The sequence below is a fragment of the Neomonachus schauinslandi genome, chromosome 4 (assembly GCF_002201575.2).
Source record: "Neomonachus schauinslandi chromosome 4, ASM220157v2, whole genome shotgun sequence".
Taxonomy (NCBI): domain Eukaryota; kingdom Metazoa; phylum Chordata; class Mammalia; order Carnivora; family Phocidae; genus Neomonachus; species Neomonachus schauinslandi.
In genome coordinates, this window is record NC_058406.1 from 121,806,350 (window position 1) to 121,815,178 (window position 8,829).

The following is an 8,829-nucleotide window of genomic DNA, read 5'->3' on the forward strand; positions in this document are numbered from 1 at the left end:
TTGAAAATTCTTTCTGATTTGTCTTATATGGCATTATTCCTGCCTGATTTTTCTTCTGTCTCTCTGGCCACCCTTTTTCAGTTTCCTCAATGGGCTCCTCTTCCTCCTTCTGCCCCTTAAATGTCTGCCATAAAGTTCTACACATTATCTTCTCCTCCATTCTACACACACATCCTGGGGAATTTCATCTTTATACAGAAAAATGGATATAATGATGATTTCCAAATCTGCCTCTCTAGCCCAAATCTCTTCTAAGGAAATACTTTCCGGTTCCCTCCAAGTAAATGGCTCATAGTTAGCCCTAACTTGACATGTCCAAAGCAAGAAATCTAAAGATCAGCCTCAACTTCTCCTTTTGCCTCACTTCCCACATGTAATCCATCTCTGTTTTCTATTGTCTACCTCTTAAATATCACTCAAATCTGCCTTTCATTTTCTTCCCCAAGAGTAGAATCTTGTTTCAAGCTATTTCTCATTGGTACTACTATATTGCCTCCTAACTAGTCTCCAGTTTTCCAATCTTAACCCAACTGCTGCCAGTCTCCAGTTTTCCAATCTTAACCCAACTGCTGCCAGGTAAATCTTTATGATTTCAGCATGGTGCAGGGTAGAAGAAGAGCACCCCCAGATTGAGAAAGAGTAATTTATCTAGAAAAAGGTATACCCTAAAACAATCTGCACATTCCTCCCTAATTCTAGGATTATGAAACAATGTTTAGATTTGTAATTTGATCTCCTAAGTGCCCCTACCTATTCGGGAGGTATTGTTTATTACCTAAGTTAGTATCTCATTGCAAACTACAAATTTTAGTGTGTAATTCATTTCTTCATGAATTTGGTCAGCAAGAGACTGTTTCCTATAACCTGACAAATTGATAACATTAACCTTCTGAATATGCAAAGCTTGGAGCCAGATTTTAGTGTGTGATGACTTATGCTAACTATAGCAACCTCTACTTGCAATTTCCAGTGTGCAAATACCTAACTCCCTGACTACCTTGTCAGCTGGTCTTGGGCACATTGTGACTGTGGCATTAATTACAACATGCCGTTTTTAGGGGCAATGGAAAACATCCTGTTCAATAATATTAACTCCATAATTTTCCCAGCTCTGCAACTCACAAATATTTCATTTTGTTGAAATCAAGGTGGATAAACATTGTAAGTGGACTTGTTAGTATGAATCTTGGAGTAATCTGGAAACAGACCCTGTTATAGTCCTATAGTACTAAGCTTAGAAATGTATTTGGCACAGCCTCTGTTAGCTTGAAGCCTGAGCATGATGGATGACATATTGTTCTTTCCTAAGAGTATGTACCATTGGGGCGCCTGGGTGGCTCAGTCATTGGGCGTCTGCCTTCAGCTCAGGTCATGGTCCCAAGGTACCGGGATCGAGCCCCACATCGGGCTCCCGGCTCAGCGAGAAGCCTGCTTCTCTCTCTCCAACTCCCCCTGCTTGTGTTCCCTCTCTCGCTATGTTTCTATCTGTCAAATAAATAAATAAAAACTTCAAAAAAAAAAAAAAGAAAGAGTATGTACCATGGCCTGTAATCATGTTATCTCTGACAGTTCTGTAAATCCAAAGGCTGACAAAGGGCATCAGAGACAAATAAAGTAGTCCCTATTATGTCCAGCCTAATTTATGTGCAGAATTACTCCAGCCTGGAGTTTAGAGAGAACATGTTAGGCTGCCAAAGATCTCTTGAACTTTGAGCTTTCTCCTTTTTCATTATCTGAGTGACCACAGAAGCCACCTCTCTTCCTGCAGCTTCTGTCCTCAAAATGTTATTAGCCTCTCCCCACTCCCAGACTATTGTCTCACATGGATTCCTCAAAAAGAGAGTAACAGGAAAACATCATGAACTTTGGAATCAAAGAGAACTAGGCTCAAGTACCAGCTCCATCTCTTCCTTACTCTTTTTGTGACTTGAGTGAATCACATAAGTTTTTTAAGATTCTGTTTTCTTATCTATAAAGTAAGAATAATTGTTTTCACCTCAAGGCATGTTACTTAGATTAAAAATAAGTTCCACATATCCAGTGCTCTAGATGTAATTTTATATTTGGTCTTTACAACAATCCCAATATATGTATATTATTATTTTTTTAAGGATTTTATTTATTTATTTGAGAGAGAGAGCGTGTGCACATGAGAGGGTAAGGGACAGAGGGAGAGAGAGACAGAATCCTCAGTCAGACTCCATGCTGAGCACGGAGGCTGATGCAGGGCTAGATCCCACAACCCTGAGATCAGTACCTGAGCTGAAACCAAGAGTCAGACGCTCAACCGACTGAGCTACTCAGGCGCTCATCATTTTAGAGACAAAGAAACTGTGGCAAGTTAGTAACTTGCATGGTCACCAAGCTAGTAAGGGAGGAGTCAGGATTTGAATCTAGGCAGACTGGCTCTAGAGACACTCAACAACCGCACCCACAATCACTGTACTTTACTGTATATGCTAAGCATCTACTGTAGTTTCTGGTATACAGGAGATGCTAAATAAAATGTCTCATTAGGACAATTGCAATAGTTCCTAGTGGATTTCTTTGACTCAGGTGCTACTCTTGTCCAATTTATCCTGCAAGTTTTTCTGAGTCAACTCTCTGAATTGCAAAACTGGTTCTGTCTCTAATTAAAATATAAATACAGAAAAAAATTATATTTTCCCATTGTTTCATGAAAGAAAAAGTTTGCACTCTTAACTATGCCATTATAAAGCTCTCCGCAATATGGTTATTACCTATCTTTCGAGAATCATCTTCTGACATTCTGCAACCCTGTGACACATCATCTTATGTTCTTGCCATAGCCAATGACTCACTATTTCTCAATACCGTTGTATAATTTGTTACCTCTGCTTGGCTGTTCTGCTTTCCCTGCTTAGAGCAATCCCTTATTCGGCCTGCCAAGTCAAACTCAAATTCTATTCCTTTGCAAGGTACCCTTAGTCCCTTGATCCCACCTCTCAGCCAAAGGCAGTCCATTTCTCTTTCCTCTGAACTCCATAGGAATTTATTTATACATATTAATACCTCAACCACAAGTACATGAAATCTGAAGATGCACATGGCCTGTTGTATTCTCAGGGACCTGAGAATTAAATTATGGTTTGTTTTGCATTACTTCTGCTGAAAAATAAAAGAAATCCCATTTCTGATTTTGAGGGAAGTAGAGGTGGAACTGTGGATGTTCAAAAAGAAATAAGAGCACTCCTTCATTCTTCTTATTTCAAGGACAGTAAACAGGCTTTTTATGTTTTTATATATCTTTAATGACTGGAGGCTTCCTGAAAGGAAATTGAGCTTTTTGTAGAAGGAAGTTACTGAATGAGCCTTTTGTGTTTTGTGGGTTGATAAAGGAAAGCAGCCAACTCCCTGGGCGGCTGCCTGGATTTGGCAAAAGTGCTAGTGTTTGCTTGCTCCTCAAAGGACAGATGCCTAAATTCACTCAGGCCAAGCAGGTTTTAATTGGCAGAACTTTGGAGAAGAAGGGGAGTACATATATCTGAAAGTTCCAGGCACTAAGCGTGATGGGGGACCAAGTGACCAAGCTTAGTAGGGAAGGTTGGACTTCTAAGGACTCCCTTAATTAAGAACTAGCAGCACTAGATTTATCAGACAGCACTCTGTGGTACAACGTGAAGCTAAGGCAGCCATGGCAACATCAAATTCCCCACTTGAATGTGGCTGACGAATATACTACATTTGGGGCCTGGGTAAGGCCTGGGGTTTTTCAGTGATCCAGGTAAACCCAAGAGTGCGATAATAAACTTCTTGCCAACAAGGCATTTGGGGTTCTCAGTTTTTATTTAATTTGAAAAATGAAAAATGTGACACAGTTTGTATCGTAAAGTATGAAACATTAAGATTTTTGTTCTGAATATATTTCAGTATTTAGGATGTCTTCAGTTCTATGTGCTTAATCTCCTAAATATCTCCTGAACACATCCATATCACTCCATTTCCATCCACTAGCCTAGTTGAAGATCCCATCATTTCTCACATGGATTTTTGCAACAAACTCTGTCAACGAGTCTCCATTTTCCCTCTTGTACTCCTCGAGTCCATTCTTTTTTTTTGTTTTTGTTTTATTTTGTTTTTAAGATTTTATTTATTTGACACAGTGAGAGACAACGAGAGAGGGAACACAAGCAGGGGGAGTGGGAGAGAGAGAAGCAGGCTTCCCGCTGAGTAGGGAGCCCGATGAGGGGCTGGATCCCAAGACCCTGGGATCATGACCTGAGCCGAAGGCAGACGCTTTACGACCGAGCCACCCAGGCGCCCCCGTCGAGTCCATTCTTAATATGGGAACACTCATTTTAAAACAAAATTCTAATCAGACCACCTCTTCATTTAAAATTTTTTGATGGCTTTTCATTGGTCATTGGATAAAGACAGACACCCATAGTTCTTAGTCTGATCTAGCCCCTGCCTGCCTCTGGAGCTTTATCCCCTGCCACACCTGCACTTGCCCTCTGGGCTCCAGCCATGCCAGCCTTGCAGGTCCTCCCAGACATCAGGCTCTCTCCCACCCTAGGTACCTTGCATACGCTTGCTCTCTCTGTATGGAACATTCTTGCCTGGGAGGGAATTAAATCCCATTCATCCTTCAGATCACAGCTCAAATGTCAGGGATGTTTTCCAAGAATCCTCTGTGACATTTCCACATACCCATACACATACCTACTCAGACAGGAGTAGACTATGACATTACTTGCTCCCATAGCTGCTTACATCAAACTACTTATTACAATTTTCAGAGATTGATTAATTTTTGTGATAGCTTGTTCAAGGGCTATCTCTTCAATAAATGCTAAGCTTTATGAAAGCAGAGCTTTTTAAAATCGATTTTAATCAGCAATTTGTCTTCCACAACACTTAACACTTGATAGAAGGTATTTGTAAAATCAGGCTCCATCTTGCTTAATTATAAACACTTAAAAGTGGTATTTGGGATAGGAGAGGGATGTAAAATGGGAGTAAGGAAGAGGATATTTTTGTGGTGATATATTGGAAAAGATGAAACTAAATGAGAAAAGATGAAGCTAATGATAGAACAGTTCTTCAGTGGAGTCTGGAATGTATCAAGCTGCAACATGGATACTAGTACTGAGATGGGCTCGGGGAGGTGGAAACACAGGGGGGATGACCTGTGGCTTTAAGAAGTGACGCTCAGGAGACAAAAAGTGGATCCCTCCCTGAAGCAAAGGACAACTCTTGGGTCACAAAATCAGGAATGCTTTCAACATTTGGATGGGAGACCAGATGCAATGGTAAATAGCAGCATATAACCAATAATGAAGTAATTACAAGCTAAAATAAACAGTGAACTGAGACCATAGATGAAGATTTAAATAGTTCCCATTCAGTGGTGCCTATAAATGGAAATTGATATTGCTGAGTATAGAATTGCCAATCATGCTAATATAAAATATATAAAGAATTTATATTGCCCTTATTTAATGTAACATTTTTATTCTGTTACCAGAGACAACCATTTATAAGAATTTTCATATATACTCTCTCTTGACTTAAGTTCCATCACCCTATTCTTGCTTTAATCAGGTCTTAAACTTTTTAAATGGGGATTCTCCTCCTATTTTTCAGGAATACAATGCTAGCAGTCACTGAGTACTGCAGCCTTGGTCCATCGCTGCGCACAGCCCTTCCAGCCTTACAGTTGTAGTTGTAGTTTTCTGGCCAATCACCAGTTGTCAGCTCCCGTGCCTCTTTGCCTGAGGGCCTTCTCTGAGCTCCAGCTGCCCTGCCCAGGACAGCTGAAGTACTAGACAATTAACTCCTCCTTCAACCAATGACTGATAGGTGGTGGTACATAAATAAACGCTTCCTCCTTCTGTGGTTAGTGTAACTGTAAGACTCATGTTCTACGCTGGCTCCAAGAGTTACTCAGTGGGAGTAAGTCCCCATTATTCACAATGGAAATGTGTTAACTCACCCATTATTGACTGCTTTTGCTTTCCCTGTCTCACTTCACTCCCCTTCTGCTGTTTCCTGGTCTGGCCTCCAAAATAAATTACTTATATTCACTTCTTTGTCTCCAGGTCTGGTCCTGAGAGAATCCAAATTAAGACAGTGAAGAAATAATAAGGAAACTCCTACAGTACTTATGTGTGTCATTGTTATTGTTCTAGATGCCTTTCTCTTTAATTTAAATTGCTTGTGGAGAGAGACCATTTGCATCTCTAACACTCACACCCAGCCTCTAGAATAACCCTACAGTACTGCTTTATGAAATAATTAAACTATAATACTGATAATAGCTGACACTTGCATAGCACGTTTGTGCTAGACACCATATAGTCACCATATTTTCATATGTTAACTCATCTATTCCTTGCAACAGCCCAATGAGGAAATGCACTGACCCAGACAGAATCAGATTAAATACAAGCCTTCCCCAACACATCGGTTTACACTTCCTTTACACAGAGGAAACACTTCCTATTTCTGGACTGAGAAACAGCTTGGTTCTGAATTAATAGATAATCACTATGTGTAAAGTATAAGTAAACCCATGGAAGCTGCATATTTTCGAAGTATCCCCAATTTTATATCTCCTTAATCACATAGCTTCATGTTAGTCACAGTCCATGTAAGTCTCCAGTTTGTATTCTCCAATGGAACTGTGACTCATAAAGTGTATAATCTACATACAGATCAATTTATGATAAGAGATCGACACAAATCAGGTATGCCCTCCTAAAAGCCTTCTTAGATAAGAACTCATAAGAGAGTAGATGTTAACAGCTCCTCCTGTTATCTTTGAATTATAAAAAAAAAAATTGTATGTTTTATATGGTTAGGTATGGACTGCCTGAGGCATCTCTGAAGGAGGGAGGAATAGAGTTACCCTTTCTTCCTGGGTATTGCAGCTATTATAACCCCTATTTTACAAATGAAGAAACTGAGGTTCAAAAAGGTTAAGTGACTTGCCCAAGGTCATACAGGTTGGTGGGTCTGAAAATGAACCCATATCGGTGGGTTTAGAATGCACATTCTCAACTACTCTGGGAGACAGGTAGCAAGTAATGGTGTCATCAAGCACTCTCACACTGCCTATGTTTTTGTCATGGGTGATTTAACCTGGTTTTTGTGTTTTCTTCTCACCAATCAAACCAGGAAGAAGAAAAATTCTATTCACTGTTAAAGTTAATGATTACAGTTTTCAGATTAGAGGGCAGGAAGAAAACAAATAGCTACAGTGTTATGCAAACAAAGAGAGCTTTGGATGGGGCTGTCCAATGGAGAGGCCATTTTGCAGAGTACATTAAAGGAAAGGAAATCATAATCATTGCACAAATCTACTGTTATTAAAGTTCATGAGGACTCAGAAATTTGAGCAAATGCAGGCTGAGTCTGAAAGTTTTCTCAAGCTAATAATAAAGACCTTGTTATGTGAAAAGTGATTATTCCATCATAAATGGTACAGAATACATATGGCATGGAGTTTGGTGAGCATGGACAACAAAAGGCTGGAAAGCCTCGTAGAGAAATTTCTCTAACAGGAAGGACTCTTAGCCACACCTGGGGAAGGGTTTTTATAATCACTTAGTGGGAAGACAGTTAATATCAAAATCGTATTTATAAAAGTTTCTGTTTGATATAACATGTGTGTATATCATTTTAAAGCTAATTTACTCTATTGTAGGTAGTCCTTATTTGAAAATGTTGATTTCATTCTCTTTATGAACTCATATTTTGTTTGTTTGAATTTGAATATAAACACATTCATTCAAGTACTGGTTTTGATAAATATCTGAACTTCGAATAGCAAGTATAATAAACATTCTGGTTCCCAAAATTGTTCAGCCATGTAAACAGTGCCCTTACAGTATTCATTTTAAGCAAATCTTATTCTTGGCTGGGTCCATTATGTTCCTTGTAATGCCATTTCTATAGGAGGCACTCAGTGGATTTTTCTTGAAGGAAAGTGTTGTTTCACTGATATCTTTTTAAATTTACCCTACCAAACATCCTGCTCCAGAAAAATATATGATTTTAAGAAAGATGATCCTGATGGGAAATTGAAAGTCACAGATGTCTCAATTATATTTCTATACACAAATCCTGCTGAAAAACTGAATTTTTATCCCTTTGCTATATAAGAAACTAAGGACTAAAAATTTACATTGCCATCTCACCTCCATGTCACCTTCCTGGGCTTTGATGTAATGCAACAGAATGACAGCTCCTATTTAATTAAACAGATATCTGGATTAGCTCCAGCTGTGAGCCATGCAATCAGTCCTTGTGTGAGCAAAAAGGGGTGTAATCCCTAGCCCATAGATCATTTCTGCATGGAAATCTGCTCTCACTCAAAGCCATCCGCAGGCCGCTGAAAATGATTTTTTTTTCCCCCTGTATGAATTACTTAGAATGTGCAGCTGCCCCCCCACCCCCACTCCACCATCCTCACCTTATGAAAAGCACCAGAAAGGCTGAGCTTGATTTGTCCTCTTTCTGTAAGTACTTTTTAATCAAAAGAGACCCTGCCTGTTGATACACCCAGCATTTCTTTGTTTGCTGCAAGAAGCACTATAGATGTGGTTTGCTGTTTAATGCAGTTTTTTTTTTCACATGCGTCTCTCCAGATGGGTGTAATTTGATTCTTTGATACATATTGAACAGATTTTTTCGAAATAGCTTCTTTAGAAGCAGATTTTTGTTGCAATATGACTTCATCTTTCTTCCAAAAGGAGATATCTTGATCTTTTTGAATGGGTTTACTCACAAAACCCATCCTTTTAATACAGAAGGCTGCAAGAGCCTGTCTTACAGATTTAGACCAGCCATAGTCAATGGAGAGAG